Below are 18,048 nucleotides of genomic sequence, written 5' to 3' on the forward strand. Positions count from 1 at the left end.
TATTCCTTTTTCTCTTGCTATATAGCTGTAATCTTATTTTGTTTAAATATTTGTCGATATTTCTTTTTTTTTATGTGCCGAAAGAGCGATTTATAATTTAATACGGGGAATACTTGATTTAAATACGGCACGGGTGGGGCACGTTTTTCACGTAAACGTCAGTTACGTATATCTTTTGTGAAGTTCTGCAGGTAAGACCAACTTTTGTCTGTTGATGTAATGTATTTAATTTTTTTTTGTAGATGTTTTAAAATGTATTTATTTGCATTTACAGCTATTCACTTTCCGGGTCCTGTTTGGCTACCGCTTGTAACATTTCTATACTTCACTGACGGTTTTGAAGCGACATACAGGTAAGTCTCCTTATTTGTTTATATCTTTTCATATTGCGTTCTTGGTGTTGTTCTACTTTATTGTATCTAGTTTTTTTTGTGAAATGTGGATTTAATAATGTACATGACTACTATTTGCCTTTTGTGCATTGTGTACAATTTATTGCGATGTTCGTGTTTGTGTATGTTTTCCTATTTTTTTTGTAAAAAAAATTGTATCTTGTGTTTAGCTGGTATCGTCGGCATGCATTGACTGATGTTTGCGCGTGTCGTCTTTGTATCCGGGTCCTGTACTCTAGTTTTGCCTTAACTTGCACCCTGGTTTTTTTGTTATCTTGCACTTGGCTCGTGTTTGGCTCGTGTCTGGCCCGTATCTGGCTCTTGTCGCCAATATGCATTGCCCTTTTTATTTATTTTGTGATGTTTTCTTGTTTTTGTAAAACTTCGTATGTATGCACTGTCTATGTTCTCTTTGTGTGACGTTTGTCTGATCTCTACACTTCACAGACTGAGCTGCTACGATCGACAGGTAATTTCTTTTTTTTTCAATATAATTAAAGAGTGCCTTTGTGATTTTGTACACTTTTTTGTATACAGTTCCTTTGTGTGATGTTAATGTAATCATGGACTTGGCTAGTTTTTGGCTCGCACTTGGCTTGTGTTCGGCTCGTCTCTGCTTAGTGTCCTTTTCCATGCTATCACTGGCTCGTCTTTAGCTCGTATCTTTGCCATGCTTTGACTCATGTTTGCGCGTGTCGTCCTGGTATGCGGGTCCTGTAGTCTATTTTCGCCTGAGCTTGCGCCCTCTTTTTGTTTTAATGTCGCACCTGGCTCGTGTTTGGCTCGTGTCTGGCCCGTATCTGGCTCGTGTCGCCGCTATGCATTGCCCTGTTTTTTGTGATGTTTTCTTTTTTTTGTTAAACTTATTATGTATGCACTGTCTATGTTCTCTTTGTGTGTCGTTTGTCTGATTTCTACACTTCACTGACTGAGCTGCTACGATCGACAGGTAATTGCTATTTTTTTTAATATAATGAAAGAGTGCCTTTGTGATTTTGTACACTAAATTGTATACAGTTCCTTTGTGTGATGTTAATGTAATCATGGACTTAGCTCGTTTTTGGCTCGCACTTGGCTTGTGTCCGGCTCGTCTCTGCTTAGTGTCCTTTTCCATGCTATCACTGGCTCGTCTTTAGCTCATACCTTCGCTATGCATTGACTCATGTTTGCGCGTGTCGTCCTGGTATGCGGGTCCTGTAGTCTAGTTTCGCCTGAGCTCGCACCCTGTTTTTTTTTTATCTCGTAAATGGCTCGTGTTTGGCTCGTGTCTGGCCCGTATCTAGCTCGTGTCGCCGCTATGCATTGCCCTGTTTTTTGTGATGTTTTTGTAAAACTTATTATGTATGCACTGTATATGTTCTCTTTGTGTGTTGTTTGTCTGATCTCTACACTTCACTGACTGAGCTGCTACGATCGACAGGTAATTGCTATTTATTTCAATATAATTAAAGAGTGCCTTTGTGATTTTGTACACTAAATTGTATACAGTTCCTTTGTGTGATGTTAATGTAATCATGGACTTGGCTCGTTTTTGGCTCGCACTTGACTTGTGTCCGGCTCGTCTCTGCTTATTGTCCTTTTCCATGCTATCACTGGCTCGTCTTTAGCTCGTATCTTCGCCATGCATTGACTCATGTTTGCGCGTGTCGTCCTGGTATGCGGGTCCTGTACTATAGTTTTGCCTTAACTCGCACCTAGTTTCTTTTTTTATCTCATACCTGGCTAGTGTTTGGCTTGTGTCTGATCTCTACACTTCACTGACTGAGCTGCTACGATCGACAGGTAATTGCTATTTATTTCAATATAATTAAAGAGTGCCTTTGTGATTTTGGACACTAAATTGTATACAGTTCCTTTGTGTGATGTTAATGTAATCATGGACTTGGCTCGTTTTTGGCTCGCACTTGGCGTGTGTCCGGCTCGTCTCTGCTTATTGTCCTTTTCCATGCTATCACTGGCTCATCTTTAGCTCGTATCTTCGCCATGCATTGACTCATGTTTGCGCGTGTCGTCCTGGTATGCGGGTCCTGTACTATAATTTTGCCTTAACTCGCACCTAGTTTCTTTTTTTATCTCGCACCTGGCTAGTGTTTGGCTTGTGTCTGGCCCGTATCTGGCTCGTGTCGCCGCTATGCATTGCCCTTTTTTTTTTTTCCTGTTTTTGTAAAACTTAGTATGTATGCACTGTGTATGTTGTCTTTGTGTGACGTTTGTCTGATCTCTACACTTCACTGACTGAGCTGCTACGATCGACAGGTAATTGCTATTTTTTTAATATAATGAAAGAGTGCCTTTGTGATTTTTTACACTAAATTGTATACAGTTCCTTTGTGTGATGTTAATGTAATCATGGACTTGGCTCCTTTTTGGCTCGCACTTGGATTGTGTCCGGCTCGTCTCTGCTTTGTGTTCTTTTCCATTCTATCACTGGCTCGTCTTTAGCTCGTATCTTGGCCATGCATTGACTGATGTTTGCGCGTGTCGTCCTTGTATCCGGGTCCTGTACTTTAGTTTTGCTTTATCTGGCACCCTGTTTTTGTTTTATGTCGCACCTGGCTCGTGCTTGTCTCGTGTCTGGCCCATATCTGGCTCGTGTCGCCGCTATGCATTGGCCTTTGTTTTGTGATATTTTTTTTAAAAACTTAGTATGTATGCACTCTCCATGTTCTCTTTGTGTGACGTTTGTCTGCTGAGTAATGCTGTTGTGGTGATGAGTGGTGCTTTGGTGGTGATGAGTGCTGCTGTGTCGGTGCAGAGTGATATTGTGTTGTTGCTGAATGATGCTGTTGTGGTGGTGTGGAGTGATGCTGGTGTGTTGCCGAGTGATGTTAGTGTGGTGCTGAGTAATGGTGTTGTGGTGATGAGTGGTGCTGTGCTGGTGATGAGTGCTGCTGTGTTGGTGTTCACTGATTACCACCACAGCATAACTCAGCACCACAACAGTAGCACTTGTCACAACAACTGCATCACTGAGCCCCACCAATGCAACACGCAGCAACACCACATTATCACTCAGCCGGTGGTGTGTATGCCTGTTGAAAGCGTGCACTGATGGCTGTTGGTGTGTGTGTAAGCCTGGTGAAAGCGTGCACTGATGTCTGTTGGTGTGTGTGTATGCCTGGTGAAAGCGTGCATTGATGGCTGTTGGTGTGTGTGTATGCCTGGTGAAAGCGTGCATTGATAGCTGTTGGTGTGTGTGTATGCCTGGTGAAAGCGTGCACTGATGGCTGGTGGTGTGTGTGTGTGTGCCTGGTGTAATGTATTGTAAAACTGTGCACTGAGCTCACTTGACACACAACTCTAAATGGTGCAATGCTGCTGACTGTATTCTGTATTGTAGGGAAGCTTGCAATGGTGTTGTGTGGCCTCTATATACGAAAGAAGCTTGCAATAGTGCTGAGTTGTTCTGTGTAATTTTAGACTGTTGGTGAGTGGTGCCTATTGTCAATATGTTGCTTGTGAATGATGTTGTGTTGGTGCAAAGTGATGATGTGGTGGTGTTGTTGAGTGGTGCTTGTGGTGGTGCTGCGTGCTGCTGTGTCGGTGCAGAGTGATATTGTGGTGGTGCTGAATGATGCTGTTGTGGTGGTGTTTGAGTGATGCGTGTGTGTTGCCGAGTGATGTTAGTGTGGTGCTGAGTAATGCTGTTGTGGTGATGAGTGGTGCTGTTCTTGTGATGAGTGCTGCTGTGTTGGTGTTCACTGATTTTACCACAGCATAACGCAGCACCACAACAGTAGCACTTATCACAACAACTGCATCACTGAGCCCCACCAATGCACCACGCAGCAACACCACATTATCACTCTGCACCCCCACAGTACCACTGATCACCAACACTGCATCACTCTGCACCACCACAGCCGTACTTAGCACAACAACAGCCTCATTCATCAACACTACTGCACTACTCAACCGCAACAAAGCATGCTTTTATACCTGTTATTGTGTGTGCCACGTTAAAACATGTGGTGAAAGTGTGCACTTACGGCCGGTGGTGTGTATGGCTGTTGAAAGCGTGCACTGATGGCTGTTGGTGTGTGTGTATGCCTGGTGAAAGTGTGCACTGATGTCTGTTGGTGTGTGTGTGTATGCCTGGTGAAAGCGTGCATTGATGGCTGTTGGTGTGTGTGCCTGGTGAAAGCGTGCACTGATGGCTGGTGGTGTGTGTGTGTGTGCCTGGTGTAATGTATCGTAAAACAGTGCAATGAGCTCACTTGACACACAACTGTAAATGGTGCAATGCTGCTGACTGTATTCTGTATTGTAGGGAAGCTTGCAATGGTGTTGTGTGGCCTCTATATACGAAAGAAGCTTGCAATGGTGCTGATTTGTTCTGTGTAATTTTAGACTGGTGGTGAGTGGTGCCTATTGTCAATATGTTGCTTGTGAATAATGTTGTGTTGGTGCAAAGTGATGATGTGGTGGTGTTGTTGAGTGGTGCTTGTGGTGGTGCTGCGTGCTGCTGTGTCGGTGCAGAGTGATATTGTGGTGGTGCTGAATGATGCTGTTGTGGTGGTGTTTGAGTGATGCTTGTGTGTTGCCGAGTGATGTTAGTGTGGTGCCGAGTAATGCTGTTGTGGTGATGAGTGGTGCTGTTCTGGTGATGAGTGCTGCTGTGTTGGTGTTCACTGATTACCACCACATCATAACTCAGCACCACAACAGTAACACTTATCACAACAACTGCATCACTGAGCCCCACCAATGCACCACGCAGCAACACCACATTATCACTCTGCACCCCCACAGTACCACTGAGCACCAACACAGCATCACTCTGCACCACCACAGCCGTACTTAGCACAACAACAGCCTCATTCATCAACACTACTGCACTACTCAACCGCAACAAAGCATGCTTTTATACCTGTTATTGTGTGTGCCACGTTAAAACATGTGGTGAAAGTGTGTACTTACGGCCGGTGGTGTGTATGGCTGTTGAAAGCGTGCACTGATGGCTGTTGGTGTGTGTGTATGCCTGGTGAAAGCGTGCACTGATGTCTGTTGGTGTGTGTGTATGCCTGGTGAAAGCGTGCATTGATGGATGTTGGTGTGTGTGCCTGGTGAAAGCGTGCACTGATGGCTAGTGGTGTGTGTGTGCCTGGTGTAATGTATTGTAAAACAGTGCACTGAGCTCACTTGACACACAACTGTAAATGGTGCAATGCTGCTGACTGTATTCTGTATTGTTAGCAAGCTTGCAATGGTGTTATGTGGCCTCTATATACGAAAGAAGCTTGCAATAGTGCTGAGTTGTTCTGTCTAATTTTAGATGGGTGGTGAGTGGTGCCTATTGTCAATATGTCGCTTGTGAATGGTGTTGTGTTGGTGCAAAGTGATGCTGTGGTGGTGTTGTAGAGTGGTGCTTGTGGTGGTGCTGCGTGCTGCTGTGTGGGTGCAGAGTGATATTGTGGTGGTGCTGAATGATGCTGTTGTGGTGGTGTGGAGTGATGCTGGTGTGTTGCCGAGTGATGTTAGTCTGGTGCTGAGTAATGCTGTTGTGGTGATGAGTGGTGCTGTGGTGGTGATGAGTGCTGCTGTGTTGGTGTTCACTGATTACCACCACAGCATAACTCAGCACCACAACAGTAGCACTTCTCACAACAACTGCATCACTGAGCCCCACCAATGCACCATGCAGCAACACCACATTATCACTCTGCACCCCCACAGTACCACTGAGCACCAACACAGCATCACTCTGCACCGCCACAGCCGTACTTAGCCCAACAACAGCCTCATTCATCAACACTACTGCACTACTCAACAGCAAAAAAACATGCTTTTATACCTGTTATTGTGTGTGCCACGTTAAAACATGTGGTGAAAGCGTGAACTGATGGCTGTTGGTGTGTGTGTATGCCTCGTGAAAGCGTGCACTGATGTCTGTTGGTGTGTGTGTATGCCTGGTGAAAGCGTGCACTGATGTCTGTTGGTGTGTGTGTATGCCTGGTGAAAGCGTGCATTGATGGCTGTTGGTGTGTGTGTATGCCTGGTGAAAGCGTGCATTGATAGCTGTTGGTGTGTGTGCCTGGTGAAAGCGTGCACTGATGGCTGGTGGTGTGTGTGTGTGTGTGCCTGGTGTAATGTATTGTAAAACTGTGCAGTGAGCTCACTTGACACACAACTCTAAATGGTGCAATGCTGCTGACTGTATTCTGTATTGTAGGGAAGCTTGCAATGGTGTTGTGTGGCCTCTATATACGAAAGAAGCTTGCAATAGTGCTGAGTTGTTCTGTGTAAGTTTAGACTGTTGGTGAGTGGTGCCTATTGTCAATTTGTTGCTTGTGAATGATGTTGTGTTGGTGCAAAGTGATGGTGTGGTGGTGTTGTTGAGTGGTGCTTGTGGTGGTGCTGCGTGCTGCTGTGTCGGTGCAGAGTGATATTGTGGTGGTGCTGAATGATGCTGTTGTGGTGGTGTGGAGTGATGTTTGTGTGTTGCCGAGTGATGTTAGTGTGGTGCTGAGTAATGCTGTTGTGGTGATGAGTGGTGCTGTTCTGGTGATGAGTGCTGGTGTGTTGGTGTTCACTGATTTTACCACAGCATAACTCAGCACCACAACAGTAGCACTTATCACAACAACTGCATCACTGAGCCCCACCAATGCACCACGCAGCAACACCACATTATCACTCTGCACCCCCACAGTACCACTGATCACCAACACTGCATCACTCTGCACCACCACAGCCGTACTTAGCACAACAGCCTCATTCATCAACACTACTGCACTACTCAACCGCAACAAAGCATGCTTTTGCACCTGTTATTGTGTGTGCCACGTTAAAACATGTGGTGAAAGTGTGCACTTACGGCCGGTGGTGTGTATGGCGGTTGAAAGCGTGCACTGATGGCTGTGTGTGTGTGTATGCCTGGTGAAAGCGTGCACTGATGTCTGTTGGTGTGTGTGTGTATGCCTGGTGAAAGCGTGCATTGATGGCTGTTGGTGTGTGTGCCTGGTGAAAGCGTGCACTGATGGCTGGTGGTGTGTGTGTGTGTGCCTGGTGTAATGTATTGTAAAACAGTGCACTGAGCTCACTTGACACACAACTGTAAATGGTGCAATGCTGCTGACTGTATTATGTATTGTAGGGAAGCTTGCAATGGTGTTGTGTGACCTCTATATATGAAAGAAGCTTGCAATAGTGCTGATTTGTTCTGTGTAATTTTAGACTGGTGGTGAGTGGTGGCTATTGTCAATATGTCGCTTGTGAATGGTGTTGTGTTGGTGCAAAGTGATGCTGTGGTGGTGTTGTAGAGTGGTGCTTGTGGTGGTGCTGCGTGCTGCTGTGTGGGTGCAGAGTGATATTGTGGTGGTGCTGAATGATGCTGTTGTGGTGGTGTTTGAGTGATGCTTGTGTGTTGCCGAGTGATGTTAGTGTGGTGCTGAGTAATGCTGTTGTGGTGATGAGTGGTGCTGTTCTTGTGATGAGTGCTGCTGTGTTGGTGTTCACTGATTACCACCACAGCATAACTCAGCACCACAACAGTAGCACTTATCACAACAACTGCATCACTGAGTCCCACCAATGCACCACGCAGCAACACCACATTATCACTCTGCACCCCCACAGTACCACTGAGCACCAACACAGCATCACTCTGCACCACCACAGCCATACTTAGCACAACAACAGCCTCATTCATCCACACTACTGCACTACTCAACAGCAACAAAGCATGCTTTTATATATGTTATTGTGTGTGCCACGTTAAAACATGTGGTGAAAGTGTGCACTTACGGCCGGTGGTGTGTATGGCTGTTGAAAGCGTGCACTGATGGCTGTTGGTGTGTGTGTATGCCTGGTAAAAGCGTGCAGTGATGGCTGTTGGTGTGTGTGCCTGGTGAAAGCGTGCACTGATGGCTGGTGGTGTGTGTGTGTGCCTGCTGAAATGTATTGTAAAACTGTGCACTGAGCTCACTTGACACACCACTCTAAATGGTGCAATGCTGCTGACTGTATTCTGTATTGTAGGGAAGCTTGCAATGTTGTTGTGTGCCCTCTATATACGAAAGAAGCTTGCAATAGTGCTGAGTTGTTCTGTGTAATTTTATACTGGTGGTGAGTGTTGCCTATTGTCAATATGTTGCTTGTGAATAATGTTGTGTTGGTGCAAAGTGATGCTGTGGTGGTGTTGTTGAGTGCTGCTTGTGGTGGTGCAGAGTGCTGCAGTGTCGGTGCAGAGTGATATTGTGGTGTTGCTGAATGATGCTGATGTGGTGGTGTGGAGTGATGCTGGTGTGTTACCGAGTGATGTTAGTGTGGTGCCGAGTAATGCTGTTGTGGTGATGAGTGGTGCTGTGCTGGTGATGAGTGCTGCTGTGTTGGTGTTCACTGATTACCACCACAGCATAACTCAGCACCACAACAGTAGCACTTATCACAACAACAGCATCACTGAGCCCCACCAATGCACCACATTATCACTCTGCACCCCCACAGTACCACTGAGCACCAACACAGCATCACTCTGCACCACCACAGCCGTACTTAGCACCACAACAGCCTCATTCATCAACACTACTGCACTACTGAACAGCAACAAAGCATGCTTTTATACCTGTTATTGTGTGTGCCATGTTGAAACATGTAGTGATGTCAGACAACTATTGTATAGTTAGTGTTTTGTTTGTGTGCTTTGCGAAATGTAGCTGCAACTGCTATTGTTATGTATGATGATGTGGTACTTTTTTATATTTTTTTTCAAAAAATATACCCACCCCCAACGAAAATGACCGTGCAAGTGGATATGTTGAAATTTGTATATTTATTTTTTTGAAACACAAAACAATATTTATTTATTGAACTTTGTACATTTTTTTTTAGGATTGTTCATTCTAAACTTAAATCTTCCTCTGATTTTTCTTTAACAATTTTAGTAATTTTGCCATTACGAAATATAACTTCACATATTTGAGGCAAATAATGAATTAGTGCTTCGCCAATGTCGCCCACCTCTTCGTCCAACATAAACCACTGTATAAGTGTTTGATTTTGTACGTCCATTGATTGGTAAATATCGGTGTTGGCTATTTTTGTTGTTATAGTGCTCCAATCTCCGTTTGTGCTTTCCACTCCATATATTTCCATGTCTATTGTTTCTTGTGGTGCCGTTGTTACCTGTTGTAGTAAATAAAGACATAGTTATTTTTTTCCCCTAAAGTTTTTATTCTTAAACTAATGTTTTGGGTTGTGCGTTAGAGTTTGTGTATGTGTTACAGTGTGTGTCAGAGAGAGTGTTGTAGAGAGAGACTGTTGTAGAGAGAGAGTGTTGTAGAGAGAGAGTGTTGTAGAGAGAGAGTGTTGTAGAGAGAGTGTTGTAGAGAGAGAGTGTTGTAGAGAGAGTCTTGTAGAGAGAGTCTTGTAGAGAGAGAGTCTTGTAGAGAGAGAGTGTTGTAGAGAGAGTCTTGTAGAGAGAGAGTGTTGTAGAGAGAGAGAGTGTTGTAGAGAGATAGTGTGTGGGAGAGAGTGTTGTAGAGAGATAGTGTGTGGGAGAGAGATAGTGTGTTGGATAGTTAAAGAGTGTGTTCTTGAAAGAGAGAGAGTGTGTGTGTGTGAAAGTGATAGAGTAAGTGGGTGTGTGAGAGAGAGTGTGTTCCTTACTTTTATTTTGCTGTGCCTTGTCGTGTTCAATATCTTCTGTCCATTAAATTCATGTACTGTGACATGAGTTAACATCACATATTCTCCAATGTTTATTGTGAATAGAGTAGCTTCCCTCCATAATGTGACTTTGATGTCATCAGTGGAATCTTTTAAGGTAATAAATTTTATCGCTGTATTTTGTCCATTGATGAGCACATGTTTACTTTCCTCTTCCTACAAAAAAATATTTGTTTTTAAATTTCAAAAGCACTGAAGTCAGACTTAATAATTGGTCAAGCATTGAAGACATAGTGAATAAGGGCTATTGTTCTTTTCAAATTAACGTAGTTTTTCCCAAGCATGTTAAAAAAATATGAACTTTGATGTCTGAGTACGGTGCTCATCTTTAAACACCTAACAAATTAACATTTATAAATGCTGTGTAGATTTTTCACACCTATTTACACACAGTGTTAATTGTTAATATTTGCCTGCTGTACAGATCATTTATGATTGATAGAATGCCTCACAAACATTACAGCAGATCTAATGTGTTACAGAGACCACACACACAACTGCACCCACTCAAAAATAAATAACATCTAAGCACCAAATAGTACACACACACACACACACAAGCACACTGACAAAGCCATAATAAATATTGACAATGGCACAGACAACACCACACACTAACTGACAACACAAGCAGCGAGACACACAGTACAAAACACCTCTACTTACTTCTGAAATGGTCCCACACACTGTCATTAGAGTTTTCACAGTTGCACGCTTTATTTCTTTAATTGGAGAAGCAGATGGTGCAGGAGGCTGCAAAATGTTTTCAGCTTCTTGAATTAGCGATTGATTTAGAAGCATTGCAGGAAATTTTGTAACTTTGCTTTGCTTTGTAATAAGAATTGTGTTGTTTTTAATTATAAAATTGGGTATTAGTAGGCCACAGTTGTTTTGTGTCTGCTGATATAAACTTTCTTGGTAGCACGTTGCTTTAATTGTTCCAGTTTTATCAGCTAGTGCCAAATGAAATAGAACTTTATTTTCTTGTTTGGCGTTCTTGTAATTTCTTTTACTTGAGCACTTGATCACATTAACTCTGATGGGTTTTTCATAAGGTTTGTTGTCATTGATGGTAATGTTAGAGATGTCTTCAATAGTCAACATCTGAAATAGAAATATAGGTTACAAACAATGTTAAATACAAATCCATAGTGCTTTATGATCACTGTAATAGCATTCTAATGTACCATAATTTTGAAGTATGTTATTAGTATATATATGACCTAAGATAGATTGGTAGTCTGTTGTGTAAGTGTCTATAAGTTGTGTACATTGCAACTTTGTCTCAAAGAACCCAATTAGTTTGTTAGTTTGTGAATTGCTTTGAGATACATCCACATTGAAATCTCCCATAATGATGAATTTGTGTTCTGGGTAAAAATTAGTGATAATGGTAATGAATTCCAAAAGATCAGTAATAAGTTTATGTGGTGGTTTGTAGACTATAATAATAAGGTAATCTGTGCTATTAATCTGTAATGCACTATGTGTGTGCAGTATGCACTGATTGCGGACTGTATGCAGTGTGATTGAAGGCTGTGTACACTGAGTGAGGCCTGTGTGCAGTGTGAGTGAGGCCTGTGTGCAGTGTGAGTGAGTGCTGTGTGCACTGAGTGAGGGCTGCTTGCACTGAGTAACGCCTGTTTGCAGTGTGAGTGATCCCTGTGTGCAGTGCGAGTGAGTGCTGTGTGTAGTGAGTGAGTGCTGTGTGCACTGTGAGTTAGGGCAGTGTGCACTGAGTGTGTGCAGTGTGCACTGAGTGTGTGCAGTATGCACTGAGTGTGTACAGTATGCACTGAGTGCGGATTGTATGCAGTGTGATAGAAGGCAGAGTGCACTGAGTGAGGCCTGTGTGCAGTGTGAGTGAGGGCTGTGTGCAGTGAGTGAGGGCTGCTTGCACTGAGTAACGCCTGTTTGTAGTGTGAGTGAGGCCTGTGTGCAGGGTGATTGAGAGCTGTGTGCTGAGTGAGAGCTGTGTGCACTGAGTGAGAGCTGTGTGCACTGAGTGAGAGCTGTGTGCACTGAGTGAGAGCTGTGTGCACTGAGTGAGAGCTGTGGGCACTGAATGAGAGCTATGTGCACTGAGTGAGTGCTGTGTGCACTGTGAGTTATGTCTGTGTGCACTGAGTGTGTGCAGTATGCACTGATTGCGGACTGTATGCAGTGTGATTGAAGGCTGTGTACACTGAGTGAGGCCTGTGTGCAGTTTGAGTGAGGCCTGTGTGCATTGTGAGTGAGTGCTGTGTGCACTGAGTGAGGGCTGCTTGCACTGAGTAACGCCTGTTTGCAGTGTGAGTGATCCCTGTGTGCAGTGCGAGTGAGTGCTGTGTGCAGTGAGTGAGTGCTGTGTGCAGTGAGTGAGTGCTGTGTGCACTGTGAGTTAGGGCAGTGTGTACTGAGTGTGTGCAGTATGCACTGAGTGTGTACAGTATGCACTGAGTGAGGACTGTATGCAGTGTGATAGAAGGCTGAGTGCACTGAGTGAGGCCTGTGTGCAGTGTGAGTGAAGCCTGTGTGCAGTGTGAGTTAGGGATGTGTGCACTGAGTGACGGATGTATGCAGTGAGTGAGGCCTGTATGCAGTGCGATCGAAGACTTGGTGCAGTGTGATTGAAGGCTGTGTGCACTGAGTGAGGCCTGTGTGCAGTCGGAGTGACGGCTGTGAATAGTCCCAGAATTTGCACGATTGAGGTTTCTCAAAATATGGCGATAAAAAGTGTGATTAAGTGTTAAAGCAGCACTCACAACACTATTTTACAAATACAAAAGTGTTTCGCGTAATCCTAGTACCTTTTTTTTGGTTCATACTGAATGTGGTATTTTTCTTATTCCGTACACGTAAAAAAATGTCTAGGCATTTGCAGTGTTGGTGTGTGTGAATGGCCTAAGCAGGCACTTACGGCTGGTGCTATGCAGGTTTGTTGTGTAACCTTGCACGAACAAACGTAAGAATAACAAAATACTATTTGACCTGCATGTAATAGATTGTGTAAAAGAACGTGTTGCTTTCCACAGTGTTTCTAAAGTTGCTTCCCGTGTATTTTATGGTATTCGGTGAGAAGGCGAGTTTCGCTCCCTTTAGTTTATATTTGCATTTACACGTAAAATTTCTATGCATTTGCAGTGTTGGTGTGTGTGCATGGCCTAAGCAGGCACTTGCGGATGTGCTAGGGGTGTTTGGTGTGTAACTTTGCACTAACAAACGTACAAATAACAAAATACCATTTTACCTGCATGTAATAGAATGTCTAAAAGAACGTGGTGCTTTACACAGTGTTTCTAAAGTTGCTTCCCCTGTATTTTATGGTTTTCGGTGAGAAGGCGACTTTCGGTCCCTTTAGTTTAGATTTGCATTTCACAGCGGATGGCCGACAACAGATTAGAATCTTTACGACTGTGATGAAAGCAATCCAGTCTCCTGGGGTGGTTAGGCCCCAGACGTTTTGTTCTCGCCCCCTCCCCACCTTAGAGAGGGGAGAAGGAAGAAGCACATGGCGTGCATGAATGTGAAACAGTCTGGGGATTGTTGGTTGTGTTTTAAAATGTTTTCAGAGAAAAGCGGGCATAAAAGTAGAAGGTGGGGTGGGAGAACGTGCAGCTGAATGAGAGAGAAGCTATGGTGTGCGTGTTTCCGTGCGTAAATGGGAGAGCGTGTGGGAGGGGGGGAAACGTGCAGATGAATGAGAAAGAAGCTATGGTGTGCGTGTTTACGTGCGTGAATGGGAGAGAGTCTGTGTTCTGTGTGAGCTGTTTGTTGTGCGTGTTGCTGTGCGTGAATGGGATAGAGAGAGAGTCTGTGGGCTGTTTGTGTTTGTTGTGCGTGTTGCCGGGCGTGAATGGGATAAGATAAGCAAGAGGCACGCGCGTGTGCGTGTTGCCGTGCGTGAATGGAACAGAGAGAGTCTGTGGGCTGTTTGTTTTGGTGTACGTGTTTCTGCAAGTGAAAGACAGGGTGGTATGCTTACAAAGAGTGCGCGTCTGAATGTTGTCAAGCTACGTGCCGTGCGTGAATAGGAGAGAGACTGAGAGTGTGGGTGGGTGGGAGAGAGAGTCTGTGGGCTGATTGTGTTTGTTGTGCATATTTCCGCGAGTGAAAGGCAGAAACGTGCAGATGAATGAATGAGAGAGAAGCTAAGGCAGGGGGGGGTATGCTTGGAAGATGCATGTCTGAATGTTGTCAACGTGTGCGTGTTGACGTGCGTGAATGGGATAGAGAGAGAGAGTCTGTGGGCTGTTTGTGTTTGTTGTGCGTGTTGCCGGGCGTGAATGGGATAAGATAAGCAAGAGGCACGTGCGTGTGCGTGTTGCCGTGCGTGAATGGAACAGAGAGAGTCTGTGGGCTGTTTGTTTTGGTGTACGTGTTTCTGCAAGTGAAAGACAGGGTGGTATGCTTACAAAGAGTGCACGTCTGAATGTTGTCAAGCTACGTGCCGTGTGTGAATAGGAGAGAGACTGGGAGTGTGGGGGGGTGGGAGAGAGAGTCTGTGGGCTGATTGTGTTTGTTGTGCGTATTTCCGCGAGTGAAAGGCAGAAACGTGCAGATGAATGAATGAGAGAGTAGCTAAGGCAGGGGGGGTATGCTTGGAAGATGCACGCCTGAATGTTGTCAACGTGTGCGTGTTGACGTGCATGAATGGGATAGAGAGAGAGTCTGTGGGCTGTTTGTGTTTGTTGTGCGTGTTGCCGGGCGTGAATGGGATAAGATAAGCAAGAGGCACGCGTGTGTGCGTGTTGCCGTGCGTGAATGGAACAGAGAGAGTCTGTGGGCTGTTTGTTTTGGTGTACGTGTTTCTGCAAGTGAAAGACAGGGTGGTATGCTTACAAAGAGTGCACGTCTGAATGTTGTCAAGCTACGGTGAAATAAGCAAGAGGCACGCGCAGGACAGAGAGAAGGTGGGCGGAGGGAGCAGCTTCAATGAGGCGTGGACAAAGTGAAGAGCCAATGGAAAAAAAAACAAAGCTCGGGAAAAAAAGTTTATGGCACAAAAGCGCGTGCCTGTGCCCACGTGAACTCGAAGAAAACCGCACGGAAAAAAGCGGTAGTTTGACTAGTATTTTGAGCACTTGAATTCTCTCCATTTCCCATTCCTGCGGAATGGAAAAGGCGAGACCTAAAAAGGTACCGGACTGCATCCATGCTCATCTTCAGAAAAGGAGTGGGTGTGAGAGTCCCTTGATAAGTGAGTGTTAGCTCTATGTGATATTACCCCTAGGATGAAAGGTCACATGTAGCACTTCATTCAATAAAGGTCTCTTCTTATCTGGGTGCCACCAAGAAAGATCCCAACAATTCCCATTGTCCACTAGAACTGCTCTGGTTTCTGCAATACTCAAGCAGTTCCTAATTGCCTAGAAAACTTGCTTCAGAGTGAATGAGATCCGGCTCTGGGCAAGTGGCCTCATAGCAGGTTCCACACAGTGTCCCCAGCAGCAGAACTGAAGACTGGCTGCAAACAAGGAAGCTGAACGAGGAAGCGTGGTAAAGTACACTCCTAAGTGAATGATTGACCCCGACCTTCAGTAAACCTTGCTGATTAACTTTTTGACATTAACAAGGGCCTATGGTAATGCTACAAATGACACTGGTTTGACAGTGATTGAAGCTCAAGGTCATGCCGTTGATGGAGCGAGGTGGCAAACGCAAAATTTTGTGTACCCCTCTCAAAGTCAATGTTCCATAACGTTAACATTCACTAATTGCATGTTTGTGTAAATTAATCAACCATAGTATAAGATGCATACATTTTTCTACACACTGGAGTACTAATTTTGCTTGCATGTTGCAATATAATTAACTAAAATGTATTGTTAATGTGTTGTGAATTAATGCGCAGCTTAAATATAAACAAACGCAGATTAAATGTGCTTATTGTACATATATTGTGCTAAGAAATGGTCGATTATGTAAGTATAAAACGCATTTGTGTGGCTTATTTGCTAGGTAACAACTAATGGGGAAACATTAGTATGGTGGGAGGTAAACAGAAGGGTTTTATTTCAATAATTAACATGAATTTGTGTTTGTTTCTATGATAGTTCCTAAAGTGGCCTCTGAGGCCTAAATAAAAGATGGATGCTCGGGTAAACTGTGAGCAAGAGCTGGACAGCGCAGGCACGCCAAAAGCCTGCAAGTCAGAGTGAACTGCCTGTGCTCGAGGAGGTTCAAGGCTACCTTGGCCCAGAACCTAGGATGGGTGCCAAACATGGACGCTTGAATGTTGTGATCATGGGAAAAGGTTCCGATGATTCAACTCGAGGAAATGGCTAAGCTATGGACTGTCCTAAAACAAAGACCCTTTATTTTTCTTCTGAATCGTCGAGAAAATGATGTAGTAATGGTGAGAAGATGCTCACCCACCCCGAATTTGTCCAACAGAGTTTGAATAAGTAGTGATAGATACTTTTTAGATAGATTAAGTTAGGAAATTAGTGTATAAAAAACCCTGGTTTTGTCTAGAAGGGGTCGCTTTTTCGATTTCTACTGGAAGTGCTGCCCGACTGATGACCGATTCCTGGATGTAAGATTCTTATGAACTTTATTTGTTTGCCTTGCAGGACTGAAGGATAAGATGAGGGTGTTAGTTAGGGGTGTTAGGAGAGAATGGATTTGGAACTATCTGTTCTTTGCTAAACTTTAACTGATTTCTAAAATAAGCGACTTTTCCTGAGCTCTAAATAAAATGATCATTTTGAAAATAAAGTTTAAGATTTTACTGAATAAAGAATTAATTAATTAATTAATGCATAAATGTCAGACATAATAAAGTTTTGCTTTTAATAAAATTGCGAAAATGGAATTTTAACAGCTGGTCTTGTGATTTTCCTATGCCTAATTTTCTTTCTAGCAGATCCATTGCCACTATGGTGGTGCGTCTGAATAATTAAATGTTTGAATAAAACCATGGTAAAGTGTAATAATCCGTAGGTGTAAATAATAACTGATTTAAATAGGTTTTAGACTCTCTACCAAATGTTACAGCATTTCTCCAGTGTGATTCACCAAAAGCCTTGAAGCCAAGTGTAAGTGAACAGAGTAAACGTGCAGTGTTATGGTCCCCACTGGCGAATGGTTGTGTGTTTAAAGGTTTCAGGGAAATGGTGAGTATTGATTAGAAATGATTTCTGGAGCCGCGCTGTAGCACAGTAAGCATCCAAAACCCAGAGTAGTATCCTAGCATGAGGTCCCATCCTTTGGTACAGTTTATCTGTTCTATATCCTATTCTCAGCTGCTTCTACAGAGCAAAAGAAATCCTAAGTAAAGCACTTGTCTTCATCCTTGACCAAATTCTCACTCAGTAGTTCTGCAGCCTTCCAGTTTCTAGAGTGGAGAAAGCGTATTTTTAAATTAATCTGTCAGGGTGGTGCTGTTCAGGTATTACATTGTGGTATAGAGGACAATGACCGGCACAAAAAGACATGGGAATATACCTCAACCCTAATATAGATCCTCAGATTCTGGTTCAGAGTGTGGCTCAAACCCTAACTACTCTTGAAAGAGTTCCCAGGTGTATTCACTGATTAACTAGGATGCTTAAAGTGTTTGAGCACAGAATGAAACTAAAAGAAAACTAGACACCTGGAGCAGCCACAGTAAGGAATATGCCTTTATCTGTACAGGAGACAGTACGGGAGGAACTGTAAAAGCTTTGCAGTATAGATAGTAGTTGGCCTCAATTGTTGTAGCTAAAAAAGGTGATGTATCAATTCGCTAGTGCATAGATTTGAGGGCACTGAAAGAGGTGGTAGTAGACAAGTATCCCTTGCCAAACATCACATACATTTTTCATTTTTTTTTTCATTTATAAAGTTTTATATAGCGCGAACTTGATCCCGAAGGATATCAGAGCGCTTTACAATTTGAGGCAAAGGCAAAAAATACAGTATTTACAACAATGTTTTTTTTAGGTGAGACAGGCATAACCCAACCTTCTTGCAGAAACTTCTACAACTTTATTCCAAGCACTGCTTACCTCCTTGTGTTCTCATT

Source organism: Lissotriton helveticus, chromosome 1_1 (assembly GCF_964261635.1).
Source record: "Lissotriton helveticus chromosome 1_1, aLisHel1.1, whole genome shotgun sequence".
Classification (NCBI taxonomy): domain Eukaryota; kingdom Metazoa; phylum Chordata; class Amphibia; order Caudata; family Salamandridae; genus Lissotriton; species Lissotriton helveticus.